The sequence below is a fragment of the Parasteatoda tepidariorum genome, chromosome 12 (genome assembly GCF_982258835.1).
Source record: "Parasteatoda tepidariorum strain Cologne lab strain chromosome 12, Ptep-v5.0, whole genome shotgun sequence".
NCBI lineage: Eukaryota > Metazoa > Arthropoda > Arachnida > Araneae > Theridiidae > Parasteatoda > Parasteatoda tepidariorum.
In genome coordinates this window covers 17,365,466-17,384,035 of record NC_141766.1, presented here as the reverse complement: position 1 = coordinate 17,384,035, position 18,570 = coordinate 17,365,466, and the positions used below count along the sequence as shown (strand labels likewise).

Sequence of the window (18,570 nt, the reverse complement as noted above, 5' to 3'; positions counted from 1 at the left end):
TTTTTTTTTTCTCCAGCCTTTCAAAAACTGTGGATTTTTTTCATCTCTATAGTACTTAGTTTATTTAGTTGAAGTAAAAAAAATGACGCTAAAAATATTTCGAGATGGCAAGTTCAGGACTAAATTCGTTCTAAGAAGTAGAAAAATATATTCTAAAATATTACTCTAAAAAATGGAGTCATGAAATATAAGAATAACTACAAATAAATATCTATGTAATGATAGTTGACTATAAGTCTAAATGCAGCAATTATAATTTTAATTTTAAAAGTAAGACAAAAATAATTATGCATTAAATAGAAAAGAATTGGTTTACAATAAACTTACATTGCGATTTTTCCGAAATACATTCATTTTCTATTTCGAAATAAATTCGATATTACAGATTAGAAACCCCTTTCGACAGAGGAATTCAAATAAACATTAGGTGGACATATAATGCTTAGGGAAAGCATATTTTTTTGACATGACAGGGTTTCGGAGACATCGAAGTTCGAAATATCGAGAGTATAGTGTATTTACAATATTCTATATATATAATGTTTCTCTAGAAAGTTCTCTTTTTCAGCAATACATTCCATTCTCATTCTGTTTGACAAACCAGGAGATAAAAAATAGAAATAAGTCCGACCACTTGAAAAACTGAACAAAACCAAAATAAAAATCGTTGTCGACTAGAAATTGCGTAAATAAACGCGAACCATCAAAATAAGTGGCACCAGGCACAAATAACTTGAAAGATCGCAAGGTTTTGGATTTCTCTCTGTTTTCTTAAGTTTCGCTTCAAGAAGTTCCTTTTTTGGAAAATATTCTTCGACGCAATAGTGGGACCTCTATTTCACGCATGGTTTGAAAAAAGTAGAAAACGGAAAAAACCGCATTGTTGGTTGGGGTCAGGTAAATTATATTAAGCATAATACTTCATTCAAATTCGCACTCTTGTTATTTTGTATCAAGTTATTTGATTTTATCTTTTTCCTATAGCCCTGTTCGATTATATTTCGGTGAAATTTTTAAAGAAACAATCTCTGGAAACAAATTTGTTTCGATTGCAAGTTTCTTTTTTGTATCATTAATCTTGCTGTTGTAGCTCATTTCCGTCTCACTAGAGCTGCACAATGGGCTATTGGCGACTGTCTGGAAAACATCCCTGAGGATGATCCGAAGACTTGCCATTGCACCCCCTTTCGTTAGCCCGACAACCTGCGCGCGAAGTCTAACACTTTACGGTAAAACAGTTTAACGAGGACTAATACAGCACACCCTCGGTCCCTACTCAGACTGATCCAAGTGATCACCCACCCGCACACTGACCGCTGCCAGTGCTGCTTGACTTCGGTGATCAACTACTGCAGGGCTGATTGTGCTCCGGAAAAAATCCGGATTTCCTGAGTTTTTGATAACAGTGATCCGGAAGTTTCCGGAGATCAAAGGTCCAGCCGTTTCAAAAAATCATTGATCACTGAAGTTTCCGGAAATCAAATTTTCAAAGGTGGAACTTAAAAACACAGTTTATTTTATTTGTTTGTAAGGGAGAGTCAGAGAGATACTTTATAAGCTTATATTCGTGATTAATATTCATTTTTTATCAGTAAATAGTTGTTATAATCATAAACTCTAGAAAGAAAGACATATTTGTAAATTTTAATTACTTCTCCAGGTCATCATAGGTATATGTAAATGGTATAGGTATGTGTTAAATTTTAAATATATTTTAAGTAAACTAAGAAACATTGAGAAAAAGGGAAAAAAATCTTGTTTAAATGTTTTTCTAATTTTTCAATTTAAACTGTTGTTTTGTTTTTTTTAAACTAAAGAAACTTTCCGGAATTTTGACTTGGGCTCACAATCACCCCTGCTACTGGGAACCGTGTCTTAGCCCTCAGTCCACAGCTGGACGCTTCCTTAATCTACGATTTTCAAGAAATTATGAAAGTACTTCAAATCAAAAGCAACTTGCTAAAAATTTAGACAAATTTTTGTGATATAAATTTAAATAAGAAAATTCTCTAACATTTAAAGGTGAAATTATGCTCAATTATTGAACGAAATGGTTTTATTTTATCATATACAAAACCATTCTTCGCAACTTCTGGGTCAACGATCCGGTTTTGACTGTGATTAATGATTGTTTTTCTGAACCGTGCATTGAATTTCTGCATTTATTCTGATTTCAAAGAAATAAATGTTTTTACGAAATTAGAAGAAAAAAATAAACGATTGAGATGTTTCGGTTCACTTCTTCTATTCATTCGAAAATTATTCAATTCACAAGTTTTTCATAATAATAAAATGCAAAAAAAAAAATATTACAAAAGTTTAAGTCTTAAAACAAGCGTCTATTCCTTCATAACACGTTTAGCCTTGAATGAACACTTGAATGAATGATTGATTAACGCTTTACTAAAACAAAACTATTATCTTTTGGATTGTTTGAGAAAATCATTTCCTTTTTTTTTCATGACTTCACAATGCTGTTCTTTGTTTATCGTACGTTAAAAATTAAATTGGTTAGCGAAAGACCAAATTTACCATTTAAGGATTTTTGCATAAAAATTTAAAAAAAGCTGTTTGTGCATTATCTTTTATCTTTGAAAACCGCTTTGTGTAACCCTTGATAGCTGAACATTTTTCCAATAGACTACCGTGAAATCGGGATGTTACTGATATTATTTCGTTGACGAATTTGAATAGTGACATTTTCGATAAAATTAAGACTTCTCGTTAGAAAATCTTATTTTAGTGTTATTGAACTTTTAAATACTATACATTTAATTTGATAAGTTCTTAATTTCTCAGACCTTATATGATAAAGATAAACTATAATATGCGTGTTTTTTTTTTAGAGAGGAAGAAGGATTCAAATGCATTTGACTACAAACAGACTACGACAACTTTAAGTAAGTTACCTTTTGACAGGTCACTAAGCTTTTTATTTCAGACATCGTTCAAGACCTAGCGAATTTTTTCCCGTGGGTCAAGTTTTCATAAAATTGAAGACACTGCTATTGCAGGAATTTTTTCATCTTTTGGTAGTGAGTGGTCAATTGTGGTGGCGTTATAGTTTTGAAAATTTGAATTGTTGTGCTGTATCCATTTTCTTAAACACGCATTTCAAACCCTGTTTATTTTCTTAAACATGCATTTTGAGCTAAGTCTATTTTCTCAAATAGTTTTGAGATATACCATTTTCTTAAATATGCATTTCGAGCTTTGTCTATTTGCTTAAATATGAATTTTTAAGCTATATCCATTTTCTTAAATCCGCATTTATGGTTTTTTCCAATGTTTTAAACACATATTTTTAACTATATTTATTTTTTAAAATACGCATTTCATCTTTGACGCAAACAATTTAACTGAGTTTCATAGAATTCCTGCGGACAAGAGTAAACTTTTCATACCAAAGATGAACAACATATGAACCTAATTTAATCATTTCAGTAAAATGTCACTAAATCCCCCAATTCTAATAAATACTGCTCAAAAAATGTTTAATACTTATTTTTTTGCTTATTATTCAGACATATATTTGCTTCCTTTATTCTTAAAGTTTATTATTTCAAACAATACGCTCTTAACGAGAAAAATAAAGTTCCTTATTTTAATTCCGTATTATTCCGTCCTTATCCATTTTCTTAAATCCGCTTTTCAGGCTTTTTCCAATATCTTAAAAGCGCATTTCTAAGTGTATTTATTTTCTTATATACGCATATCAAGGTATGTCTATTTTTAAAAGTGTATTTTGAGTTAAATCGAAAATAAAAAGCTCATCGACTAAAAGGCTAATAGTGCCAACGCTTGAGTTTCATAGATTCCTGCAGACAAGAAATGTCACTAAAATGTCACTAAGTTCTAATGCAGTCCGCGACCAAATTATTATTGTCACAAGAATCTATGTAAAGTTGTAATTATCAAGTGATACTATAAAGCTTTATTGCTTTTACGCAACTGAAACCGGTTTCACTTGTTTACATTCGTGTATCAATTGGTTAAATTAGACAATATATATTATAAATTCGACCATTGAACAAATTAAACGATATATTTCATAAATATAGAATATTTATAATATCAGGTATATTAATATATTATAATAATTACACCAAATTATTAGACGCACTGTAGGGGAGAGTGGGGTCAATTGTAACAGGGTACGATTGTAACAGAGCAGAAATTTCGAGTGTCGGGTTCTAGATTTGATTCCTAGGTGGCGCACAAGGTGTATTTAATAAATCTACATGTACACACCAACTGGCAACCATTTTTATGTACTTTTGAAAGAGTTGCATCACAAAAGATATTTTCACGCTACGTAAGTACTTTTTTTGGTATTAGAATATTATATTGTAACAAAGTAATTTTATTTAAACAAATAAAAATTATTAACCGAATATGTAAGTGAACACCTTAATTAACATTTCAATAAAAAAAATTAGTTTTGTTAATTAACTAGCATTGTTTTTAACAAATGAAGCTGAAATGGCGTCATGGGGACGTTTGTAACAATAAGTAAAGGGGCGATTGTAACAGCTGAAAATAAATAATCTTATGTTTACAAACCATTACTTAACTCTTTAAGAACCACCAATAGTTTCCTATATCATTCATATTATGTTGCATGTGCATTATTTTATTTGTTCCCTTTCACAGCATAAATTAAAATTTTTAACCCCTTAAAGTTAAAAGTTTAACCCTTTAGGTCTCTGCTCATAATTATTTTCACTATTTTTCCTCCTAAAATATCACTACTATTTTGATCAATAAAAAAAATATATCACAACTATGATAATATATATAATTGACTATGTTTTAGTTGAATTTATGAACTGTTACAATTGACCCCGTAAGTGGGGACAATTGTAACAACTGCACGACTGTCAAAAATTGTTAATAACTAATATAATAACATTTAAAATAAGGTATATATTTATTTTCTAGTAGAGGTTAGTCTACTTTATTCGTCTGTCAATTAATACTAATAATATATTGGATTTTTTGTTAGTTAAAAATAGTTAAGTAAAAAATGCTACAATTGACCCCACTCTCCCCTACTGTTTTAATAATTGCATGAGTTTATATGCAATACTTTTATATTTAAACATACATATAATGGGGGTTTTTTTATTTTGGGGATTTTTTATACGCTTTCTATTTGAATTTATTTTTAACGCATTACATTAAAATTTTAACCAATTGATACACGAACGTAAGCAAGTGCAAACCGGTTTCAGCCGCGTAAAAATAATAAAGTTTTATAGCAGTATAACCTGATAATTTAGATTTTGCATAGAATCTTATAGTGTGTCTAATAATTTGGCGAGGGACTGTAAATATTACTTGAAAAATTGTTTAATACTTCTTTTTTGCTTATTATTCAGAGAAGTATTTGCTTACTTTATTCTTAAGGTTTATTATTTTAAATAATGCACTCTTAACGAGAAAATTAAACTTCCTTATTATTTCTTCCTTTTTCCTTCCCCTATTTTAAATAATCGCTGCAAGTCACTATAGAATAAAAATGTTATTTCCTGGATGATGCTGAATTGTTCATCCTTTTGTTTTAAAAACCCATTGTTACATTTTCGGTCATTGTTTGGCGTATATTATGAGCTTTTAAGAAAACAGTTGTTTTTATCTGCAAGTCATGATGGATAGACGATGGCTTTTTGACCTGTGAATTGTAAAAAAAAAAAAAAAAAGAAATCGATCAATGTACCCCAATAGATCTTAATCACTGGTATTTAAAAAAAGAATATCGTTAAAGCAGATTTATTACCACAGCACATTGACTAAAAATTACGTTTGAGTTGAAATTTCAGTAAATTATGCCTGATTCATTACACTTAATAATCCCTGTGGCTGAATTTTTTCAACTTATCTGCTTCAAAACTCTCTAGCACTAATACCTTTCTGCACGATACTTTTAATAATATCAAACATATATGTTGCTAATTTAAAATAACAAAAGGGCCGTGTTTACGAAATAAAACTATATAATTTTTTTTTAATTGAGCATGTAATAATTTTTATTCTAATATTATGGGTGATATTCTCTCATTTCGTGGGAGAGGAGCCCAACTTATTTCCTTCTTTGCATTTTGAAATTAATCATCACAATAAAAAAATAATTAAAATTCATGAAATCCGTAGTAGTAACTGCCGAAAAAATGATCGATGATGAAATCACGCGAATCGGATTACTCAAATGCGTGTTTCGTTTCGAGATTTGGTTGTTGTAATAAATAATATCGTATAAAAAATATCGGATTTAAAAACTATTGAGAAATCAATAGCAATAACTGCCAAAAATTCAATAGAATTTTTGCCTTAAAAAGTAAATACACTTGAATGCACGATTCGAATTTTCCATATTGTTTGAAATTTATCGGGATATTTAAAATCCCCGTGAAAATCAATATCAATAACTGCCGAAAATACAATCGAAACATTATATCGATTCACGATACTATCGGCGTAAATTGAGCGTGTCAAAAGGTGATTACGTGAGTGCATGATTCAAATATTACGTGTAAATTTCTGTAGAAAAGAAAAGTATATATATATATATATATATATATATATAGATGTAATACAAAAATTATAAATACTTTTGTATTAATAAAAGCCTTAATACTCTTTCGTTTTCATAAAATGTCTTTGTTAAAGAATAAGCGTAGAATTATTCTATTTTGGGAATTCAAGGCTGAAAACTACCATTGAATTATAATTAGATTTATATTTCAAAGGAGGAGTTATTTTTAGAATCTTGTCCCTCTTTCACTTCCATATTAGGAAGCATTAAATGATTTTCCTTAATGCGTAAGGTTACAAGACTGAGCCTTTTTACTCATTTTCTATTAGTATTTAATGCGGGAGTGATGGTTTTCGCATGTCTCCTGCTGAATAATGTGTTCCCTGGCTGATCTGACGGAACCATCCGGAGTTTTGTCCACACCCCCTCCCTTCTGGAGTGTGGATGTGAACTGATATAACCACCAGCCTACCTTTGAATAAATCTTTCGAGAACGTATATAGGTTACGACTGACTTATTCAAGCTGAATACAACAATGATGACAAGGATGTAGCCCTGTTATTATATATATATATATATATATATATATATATATATATATATATATATATATATATATATATATATATATATATATATATAACTTTTTAAAAGAAAAATCTTTCTGCAAGAACTCTGTAACGTTCTGCGACAATGTCGCCGTGTCGCTGCTATTCTGCAACGGGGTTAATAATAACCACTTAATGTGATTAATGTGCATAGTTGAAATAATTTAACTAAAAAAGCGTTTTGATTATTAATGATAACCGGTTATTATTAACAAACATATTCGTAACATTTATATAAAAAATCGTACATTTTTCGTCGTAACACAGGTTTGAAAACGATACTCTGTAATCTCGATGAAGTTTTCGCTAAATTCTCTCGTAGTATAAAATTATTTAATCCCTGATACCTTCGAAAAAAATTATATTTCAGATGAAAACCTGAAATTTTCCAATCAGCATGTGCTGAATGTAAAAAACAACATATGTACAACAAGGGTTGCCAGGTTATTCTTTCTTATCGGTCAGTTACTTGCAATAAACAAAAATCATCCTGAATCCATTTTTCACCCTGCTTGAAAAGGTCACCTTGAAAGGTTACGTTACGTTGTTTTTTCAGTTGTAATTTAGAGTTACGTTTTCCGTCTGCAAATTAAAAGATTTAGAGTGAGTTACGCTGAAACGAAATTTCAGAAAACTGTCAAAGAATTTTTTTTTTCGCAATATGTAGCTATTTATTACAAGGATGCCAAATATAATGATGAAATCGGCAAAACAAAGCGCGCTAAAAAGTGATTATTTAAATGGGGGATTTGAAACTCACGTGTAATAATAATATCGTAGTAAAAATAAGAGAGTTAAAAAATCACGGGGAAAAGCGTAGCAATAACAGCCTTTAAAAAATTAAAAAATAAAAAAGCATTTAGATTTCCGATGAAATCGGCACAAATAAATCACGTCAGAAAGTGATAAATAATGCTAAATAATGCTAATAGTGTGATATAAATAATGCTAAAGTAAGAAATTAAATGCGTGTTTCGGGATTTTAAAAACCACATGGAAATTGGTTGCTATAAATGCCCAAAAAAACGATCGAAACGTTACTTGGATTTACGATAAAATTGTAAACAATAAAGTGAGTCAAGAAGTGATTACTCAATTTCAAAATTCGCGCATAGTAATATCGTAATGAAATACATTAAAAAAAAAACAGTTTTTGAATTTCGTAGCAACAACTGCTGAAGAAACAATAGACAAACATAGACTTACGATAGAATCTATGCAAATCGAGCGCATTAAAAAGTGAGGACTCAAATGTGCGATTCAAATTTTTCAATCATTTTTTTAATTTTCAAAAAAAAAATTATTCAGAAACTTCCGTGGGCCGCGCAGTGACAGTCGCAGGTTGTGCATTCCTATTTTAAAAGAAAGATCGTTTCCATAGCGCAAGCATAGAAGTGGAAATTCGTCCAATCCCTGTATCATGACGACTTTTCAAAGCCATTCATCCAAATTCATTTAAAATTCATTGAGCATTGAGTTTGTCAGTCGTAAAATTGGATGTTTTCTAAATGTACCGATTCAAAACGATCATTTGAAATCTTTTAACAAGAAACAAACAAAAAAAAGAATAATTAAGGTCCTTTACTTGAGGTTAATTTTAACCCAACCATCAAATTAATAATTAATTAATCTATACAATGATACACGATTTTAGATAAGAATATAGTAATGAGGGTATCTAAGTAATTTAAACAAATGATAATAAATAATACAATTTAAATTCATTGTATTACAGTCAGAGTCTTATTTTATATAATCGTGATCAAAAACTATAAGGATATTATTCGTAATGCCATGGTCCAAAAACAATTCTGCACCCTATGAAGTCCCGCAGTGGACTGATCGTTAAGACACGGTTCCCAGCAGATCACCGAAGTCAAGCATCACTGGCTACGGTCAGTGAGCGGGTGGGTGACCACTTGGATCAGTCTGCGTAGGGACCGAGGGTGTGCGGTATTGGTCCTCGTTAAACTGTGCTACCGTGAAGTGCTCGACTTCGCGCGCAGGTCGTCGGGCTACCGAAGCGGGGGTGCCATCCCTTCCGCAGAGGATCAAAATTGTGATGGCATGTCTTCGGATCATCCTCCGGGATGTTTCCCAGACCGTCGCCAATAGCCCATTGTGCAGCTCTAGTGCGACGTAAAGTAACAACAACAACAGCACCCTCTGAAGCAATCCTTTAAATGCAACTACTCTAAAACCAGAAATTAAACACTTAATCATCAGCTTAAAATACAATGAAGGTTCAACTGTATACGTCATGGAAGTCCTACTTTTGAAAATTTCATTTTTAGAAATTAGTGCACAAGGTAATTTCACAAAATATCTAAATTGACATCTTTACCTCATTTCTGTCCAATGATGCTATAATTTTTCGTCCACTGGTGCTATTTTCTGTTATTAATTATTACATTGCCAGTGACATAAAGGTAGACTGACTGAACCACATTGGTGCAATATGCTGAGGACTTCAAAATATTTATATATTGAGAAATCCGATTTTCTATACATAAAGAACATATCGTAATAATATACCCTGTTCAAACTATAAGACACACTATAAGATTCTATGTAAAAACTTTATTAGCAGGTGATAATATACAGCTTATTGTTTTAACGCGGCTGAAACCGGTTTGCACTTGCTTACGTTTGTGTATTAATTGATTAACATTGTAATGAAATACGTAAAAAATAAATGCTAATAGGAAGTATATAAAAAATCTCCTCTATAATGACTCGTTACATTTATGTTTAAATATAAAAGTATTGCATTTATAAACTCGTGCAAAATATGTAATTATTAAAAAACTACAGTGCGTCTAATAATTTGATCTGATTATTACAATATAATAATATAATACCAGATATAATAAATATTCTATATTTATATAACATATCGTCTAATTTATCTAGTCGTCAAATTTATATTATATATCGCCTAATTTAACCGATTGTTACACAAATGAAAACAACTGCAAACCGGTTTCAGTCCCGTAAAAACAATAAAGCTAAATAGAATATACTGATAATTAAGATTTAACATGGCATCTTATAGTGTATCGAATAATTTAGCCATAGAATGATATACGAATATACATATGATTTTAGTACATTGTGTGTGTTTGTAGATATAAAAAGACGGCTCAGATTTTCTGTCATAAGACAAACCTGATCGCATTTGTCAAGTTTTAAAAACCGTGCACCAATGTAATCGGATGTTTTATATGTGTATCGATTTTAAACGATGTATTGAAAGCTTTTAGCTTAAAGAAAGAAAAAAAGAAATCATAACGTTCCTTTACTTGAGGCTGATTTTAACCCGACCATCAAAATATGTATACGATGCCCACCACTATGAAATAAATATGTTTTCCTGGAAGAGGAAGAGAAAAAAATCTCTTCTAAAAAAGTTTCTTTCAATTCTGTTAGAATAGCTTTTGGTTTATTGTGTAGATGCCATTCCCGTAAGGAAAACAAAATCGTGAAAGAAACATTTCGCTTTTGTTCCTCAATAAATTATTTCCTTTCTATTTTTGTGAGATAAATCCGGTTATTTTTTTTTTCTTTTAGAGAAAAAATAGAAAAGCCATGGAACGCTAGCTTTGATTCGTTTAAAATACATTATTTATCCACATATTCGTACAAATATAATAGATATGCATTTTAATATTCTATCAACGAGTTTATTCCTTTGCATTGAAATACTTTGGATAAACATATTTTTAAAAAAATTGCGTTCCATTTGTAATGGAATTGTTATGAATCAATGAATATAAAAAGTATTAGTAAAATAAAAATACTGAAAATTCAATTGAATAATAAAATGATTTTATTTTCAGATTTGAATAATAGAGTAAATTTTAAGTTAAAAGTAAAATACCCGGAAAGAATAATCGAAACAGGCCAGTTTTGAAATACACTATTTTGGATTTTTTTTAAGTCAAAACTTTTAGTTTATTATCTCATAGTTGCCTAAGAAATAAATGGTTTGTGGGAATAGAGATTGAGGCAAATATTTCTAAATGTAAAATTTTTATATCAAACTGTTCTTCAGTATTGCTTCTAAATAAATACTTTCCGGAACTTGCACAGTGGAACGGAAATCGTTGTATTTTTTCGCTTTTGAAAAACTGCTTTTCTCGTCAGTTTTATAACCGTTATTAAACAGCCGACCCAATTTTTTAGATTTACGAATACTAATGTTCTACTCCGTGACCTTGTAACTTTGAACCCAATCCAGAATACAGGGGAACACCTGGTTCAAGCATTGGAAGAAATTTTGCGTTCGTGGAGGACTTTTTGATGGAACTAACCCGCATTTGCGTTACATGGAGAAGAAAACCACGAAAACTTCCCACGGTTAGCCTAATGGCAAGGGGATGATCCATCTACCTCTGAGAATATTTTCACTTCAACACTGTGGTCGGTGCTAGCCGGGAGCGGAATTCGTATCTACCAGCCATCGCTGAGATTCAAACTCGATGCACGCTGACAATGTGTGACCTAAATCGCTTAATCAGAGAAAGTTCTAAGTATTTTTTAAACCAGATACTTTTCTGGCTTATTGCAGTCAACCTTATTTATTTCAGGCACTTTGCAATAAGCCTGGAATAAATATTTTTGAGTGACTTTTATTTAGATATCTCTTTTTGATGATCTCTGAAAGAGATTGACAACCTCATGTCAGAATGCACTAAGGACGATTCTTTCAAGGATTTAGTTTTAGAGTCAAAAGTTAGAAGAAAAAAGTTATTTTATAAAAAAAAAAACTGAGCATCTCAAATAAATCTCTCATTTTTTAAAGTAAATTAATTTTTATGCTATAAAACTAGCACTGCAAACTTAGTAATGCAAACGTATACAAAAAACATAATTGTCTATTTATTTATAATAGTTCTATCACTAACATAATTATACACCCTTGTGCAAATTAATTGAAACAAACTAAATAAATTCAGAAAACTAAGGGAAAATGCTATTTTATTTAAAATTATACAAACTCAAAAATTTTTAGTACATAATATGATCTTCACGACACTTTATTAACATTTGGACACGATTCGGCATGGATTCCACTAATTTTTTACAGTCATTTATAATATTTGTGTCCTAGTACCACACATGAATTGACGCCGTTATTAGCTTCTCCATAGTTGTACAGTCCATATTTAATAAGCGATTCTTGCATATGGCTCAGAGATTCTCAATTGGGTTGATATCCGAAGAGTTCCCTGGCCATTCCAATGTCTCAATTTGATTCTCAGACATGAATTTCTTGACAATTTTGGACGTATGGCAAGGAGCTAAATCCTGTTGAAAAATCCCTGTTCCATCAGGGTATCGTCTCTTCAACTCTGGAACAACTTTTTTACCCAGAATAGTAATGTGCTGCTCAGAACGCATCATACCGTCAATAGGCTGCAAAGGTCCAACCCCATTGTAACCGAAACAACCCCAAAACATCTTCTTTAAAAAACACGAAAAAAAAATTTGTTTCAATTAATTTGCACAAGGGTGTATTCTTCGATTGACGACCAACCTCCATTAGCGACTATTTTACTGTAGAACCGAGAGTGGTCGCTCTCGAGAGGTTTAACTGTATATTAAAATCGCACATTTCATTGCAGTAAGCAAGAAGTTCGATAAGCTTAAAAACTGATTCGCATATTCTAATTAAGATAGCAATTTTTTTTATCATTATTTGAAAGATAAGTTATCATAAGAGTTTTTTTGAATGTGGAAAAGTTTTAAAATTTTTAAGGATTTTGTATTCTGAGTAAGCTCTTTTAATATAGAATAACAAAAACTTCGTTCCAATTTTCTGTAATGTATGTTTAAAAAATAGACTGCAAAAAATAAAGAATTTAAACTCTTTTTTCGGTAAAGGTTTTTCCCCGATAAATTTAAAATTAAAAAATACACTTTTAGAAAAATCGGTTCATCATTGAACCATATTATTAGTAACTTGAACCATAATATGGGGAAAATTTACTATAAGCCGTATTAACCCCTTAACGATTGGTTAATTTTCAAGAAAACGGTCATAAAAGTGCCTATTTTTTTTGGCTTTTGTGTTTGTTTTACGTATTTGATTAGTGCTGCAACTAGTTTAAAATAAACTAACTATTTACAATTACCTTAAAAATAACCTGGTACTGCCATCAGGTTTGTAAAATGAGAAATAAAATTTTTTCCGGGCAAAAAAAAATTTATTAATTTTATTCTTATTGGCGAGTTACTACTGAACACTCCAACCCGTCAATATCACGGGAGCGAGAAATAGCGGGCGAAATCTCACCTCGTCATTTTCACGGGAGCGAGAAGGAAGGGGTAAAATGGTCAAGTTGAACTATAGTTATCAAGTTTAAATTATTTGGATCAACTTATAAAGGTTGCAAGAAATTTATTATAGTTCAGCACACTTTATTTTGAAATTGTGTTATTTATATGAATTATATTCTCACTAAGAATTTTAAAAGGGGCCTATTAAATACTTCCACACTAATAGCTTGTAAATTGTAATAATGTTTTTAATTTACTTGTAATAATATTTAAAACTTGTTTTCAGGCCGGAAAAGCCTGGTTGGTAGGGCGTTAGGTCCATGTCCAAGAAGTCATGAGTTCGATCCCCACCTGCTGAAGACTCCCCTTATAGTAAATGGTGACTAGTGCACATTTGCACTAAGTCCTCCTAGTTCCCATACGAAATCAATGCCACTGGGGTGAGTTGTAATGGCTCAAAGGGCAAGAGCGTTCGCCTTTCAATGGGGTGAACCGGTTTCGAATCCCAACGATGGCTGGTTGATAAGAGTTCCGCATCCTCCTCGCACCGACCACAGAGCTGACGTAAAATATCCTTAGTGGTAGGCAGATCATGGGTTAGACTCCCCTTGCCGTCAGGTTAACCGTGGGAGGTTTTCGTGGTTTTCTTCTCCATGTAACGCAAATGCGGGTTAGTTCCATCAAAAAGTCCTCCACGAACGCAAAATTTCTTCCAATGCTTGAACCAGGTGTTTCCCTGTATTCTGGATTGGGTTCAAAGTTACAAGGTCACGGAGTTGAACATTAGTAATCGTAATCCCAAAAATTGGATCGCCTGTTCAATATCGGTTATAAAATATAAAGTAAAAAACACCGCTGGAGGCGCTGAGTTAGAGATAGATCGTTCTCTGGCTCAGGCCAAAATTACGATCTGTGGATGCATGACTGGGTCCGCCCTTTAAAACGGGTTGTGACGTGTGTGTGTGCTGAAGTCGTATACTTGCCCTCATAAATGGCACCACTGAAAAACAAAAAACGCACCCTCTGCTTTAAATTCGCTTGGTTTCACCAAGCAGGCTTGCTGGCATTGCCAAGTGGTATTAGAAACAACAACAAAATATATTTTCAAAACTTTTAAATTTTGTTTTCCATTTAATTTTATTTCTCTACACGTTCTTCCATCATTGAAGTAGTAACAAACAGTTGATGGCATCCTTTTTGAATTAGTGTAAAATGTTCTGAACGATGATATCAAACATTTCTCGATCAATGAAGAAAATGTGTGTTAGAGTAAAAAATAGAAAATTGAGTTTCAGGCAGAACTGTCACAGATTGTAAGTGAAGTGATAAATGAATGGAACCTTTCATTTATTCTGCTTATCCACTTTTCCTACAAGACACCCTGATCAACGGTTTAGTTCCTAACTTTTTCTTTCGCTTCATTTTTCTTTTCCTTTGATAGTCAAATAATTAATTATCAAAGGAAATCATATGGAGATTCAAAATATATCTGTGAGTTTTTTCCCTTCAATTGATTTTGTGTTTTGTCAGCTTTCTGTAAATTTATTAGCCTAAATAATTTGAACATAGGTACGCCATTTCACAAAATGCATTACAAAATATAATAAATTTATGAATTAGTATGATAAAAATTAATTTATCCTAGATAGCTAAATATTTGTCCAATAGTTTTTTGTCACTCAAAAAATGCATTAGCCTCATTTTAAAGTAAATTAAAAATGAAACCATTTTACAAAATGCTTAATCCCTTCCTTCTCTCTCCTGCCAAAATGACGGGATGAAGTTTCTCCCTCTATTTCTCATTCCCGTGATATTTCCTAACTGGAATGTTCAAATGTAACAGGTCAAAAAAGAGTAAAACAATTTATTTCTTATGCCCAAAATCATATTTATGTTTCAATCTATGTACCAGATAACAGCACCAGGCTATTATTATGTATTTAAATATAGATTATTTTAAACTAGATCATCAAACATGAAATCTAAAAATTTACCAAACAAATGAATACATATTACCTTTAGTTGTATAAAAAATATGCACTTTTATGACTATCAAAATTACGCGAGCATTAAAGGAAGTATGAAAACTACGGTGTGATAGTAAATTTACTCTAGATAATTAATCATTTGACCAATTATGTTATGCTGCTCTATAAATTTATCATTTCACAATTTAGACAAAGTAGCGGAACATAGCCGCGAGGGCTCATGGATAGAGCGTTCGCCCTCCAATGAAGTGAACCGCGTTCGAATCCCAGAAATGACTGGTTGATACGAATCGGCATCCGGCTTGCACCGACCACAGTGCTAACGTGAAATATCCTCAATGGTAGACGGATCATGGGCTAGACTCCCTTTGCCGTCAGGCTAACCGTGGGAGGTTCTCGTGGCCTTTCTCTCCATGTCACGCAAATGCGAGTTAGTTCCATCAAAAACATGGAGCTAGGAGTAAGTGGAGAAGACACTCCCATTAGCCCACTCCTTTCAAGGTGAAGCAACCGCGAGAGTTTTCCGCCATCTTACTTGCTGCGTCGTTGTGCGCTCATACATCTTTCTATTTCTAGTTAATCCATGCTTTTTAATGAAGCTTGGAGGGCGGTTTTGAAGGGTTTTTAATTTGATTTAAAGTGTCGAGTTTAGTCTTTTAAGTTAAATAAGAGATCCATCCATCCAAGCTTTCTCCATTTTTTATTTAGCCGTTAGAATTTTCGTATTTCTAACTTTTAGAAAAAACATTTCAACTTGACAGAATTTTTGAAACAAATGGAATTCTTGGTAAAGTTAATATTAGGTCAAGTTCATTTAACAATCACTATGCACTTTTCAAAACAATTTCAAGAAGATAAAAAAGTTTATTATCTAGAAATTTAAAATTTATATTGCTCTGATAGTTTTAATTCATAGGTCCATAAAGTCAGGTAACTAATTATTTTAAGAAAAGACAGGAAAAAAAATATTAGGTAGTTATGAATGTGTTGCATCCATGGAGCTAACTCCAAGCTAAATATAGAATTAAATTGAATACCACAATATTTTTTTTTATTTTATTTAAACGACTTAAAACTGCTCATGCACCACAAAGTATAGCATGAGGCTTACAGTTGTAAGTAGAAAACACCACAATACCACAATATTGAAAGATGTTTATTGTTAAAGAATGATTTCAGAAAGTGAAATACATAAATTTATACAAATTTCTCTTGCTAAAAATAAATCCATACATATGAAGATTTATACTTTGATAGATAAATAGGACATTTTTAATTGCATAAAAAGTAAATCAATTTACAGAAAAATATGTCAAAATGTTTATTAAAAAAAAGGAAAAATATGTTACAGATTAATAAAATATTATCACAGTATTCTAGTGATTATTAAAAAAAAAAATTCTTAAACCAGAGCTAAGGCACATTGAAAAATCTAGAAACAGATCCTTAAATATATACATATATTTTGTTTATAAATTGAATATAGCTGTTCTCAAAATTATTAAATTTGAAAGAAAAAAAATTAGCTTAGGGATTAGAAAATTCTATGCATTAAAAAAAACAATAATAATAATATATATATATACATTGAGAGAGAAACATGTTCAATGCTTCCAATGAAGCTATGTACATTTAATGTATACAACAAAAAGCAACTAACAATTTCCTTAGCGGGGTGCATTGAACTTTATAAATCCAGAAAAAGATTCTTAAATGTAGAGAAAAACACATTTAATGTTTTCAATGAAGGTATACAACAAAAACATTTAGAAAAAAAAATGCTTTAACTTGGAGAATTTTTAAAACAAAAGTAGATCTATTTCATTTTACAATCGCTATGTATTTATCAATACAACTTAAAAAATATAATTAAATTTATTAAGAATTGTAAAATTTCAACCACCCTGAGAGTTTTATAAGTTCAAACGTAAGAGTTCAAACTTACTAATTATTATACTAGTAAAGGTAGATAAACTTATTAAGTTAAGAAAAATTAGAATTTAAAGAACAAGCTCTGAGCGGTTATGAATATGTCACATCCATAGAGCTAACTCATAGCTCAATATAGAAAATAAAATTGAATACCACAATATTGAAAGATGTTTCTTGTTAAAAAAAGAATTTCAGAAAGTGCAATACATAATTTATGTTCATTTCTCTTACTAAAAATTAGTCTATATAAATCCATATTAATATACCTAAATAATTTATACTATGAAAATTTTATGAATACTTAAAATATGACATTTTTAATAGCTTACTAAGTAAATTAGTTTAAAAATTTTTTGTCAAAATATTTCTTAAAAACAAATAAAAATTAGAGATTGAGAAAATATTATCACAGTATTCTAGTGACCAACTAAAAATATCTTAGCCCTGAGAGCAATAAAGAATTTCTTTAAAAAGGTTTAACTTCACAAATCCTTATGTATATATATATATATATATATATATATATATATATATATATATATATATATATATATATATATATATATATATATATATATATATATATATTCTCTATAAATAGGAAATTGATTATTGCTAAATTTAAAATAAATCACTTTGATTTAAAAAAGGACTTTGTTTAGGGATTAGAAAACCCTACGCTTTAATAAAAATTATTATTTTTTTTTTAGGCGAAATACATTAAATGAAGGTATAGAACAGAAACTATCAATACCTTAACATTAAGCAAAAACTACATCACTATAAAGCTTAGAATAAATGTATATGTAATCATGGAGTACTTTATTATCTAATATTACATGCAATCACTTGTATATAATATTAGATTTTTAATAAATTTAAATTTTTTTTATCTATTTCATATTTGGAATGCAATGGGATACTTTCTGGTTTTAAAAAATATCAATTTTCAGATGAATAACTTCGACAGAAATAAATAAAACTACAGATGAAATTTTTATAAAGTAACATAAAACCTTAAGAGGCAAGAAGTCATAATTAAAATAATATAATTAAAATAATAAGAAGTTCAAGAAAAAATAATAAGACAAAGTAAGACTACTCGAATAACGAATAAAATAAAAATGATAATAACTGTCCGAACATACGACAATTCAAGCATAAACGAGCTACAACTGCCAATGTTTTGAAGTAAGTAAGATGGCCGACGGTTAATTTCGCGGT

The 18,570-nt window shown here is 30.6% G+C and overlaps 1 protein-coding gene across 3 annotated transcripts in view; it reads left to right on the top strand.

The window, feature by feature from the left end:
* The window catches only part of p120ctn (adherens junction protein p120), a 246,965-nt gene that overhangs the window by 111,673 nt on the left and 116,722 nt on the right, over nucleotides 1-18,570 (top strand). For all 3 annotated transcript variants that reach the window (XM_087155626.1, XM_087155627.1, XM_087155628.1), the window contains exon 4: nucleotides 2,847-2,900. The gene's annotated coding sequence lies outside the window, so the exon portion shown is untranslated. The remainder of the gene's footprint in view (nucleotides 1-2,846; nucleotides 2,901-18,570) is intronic.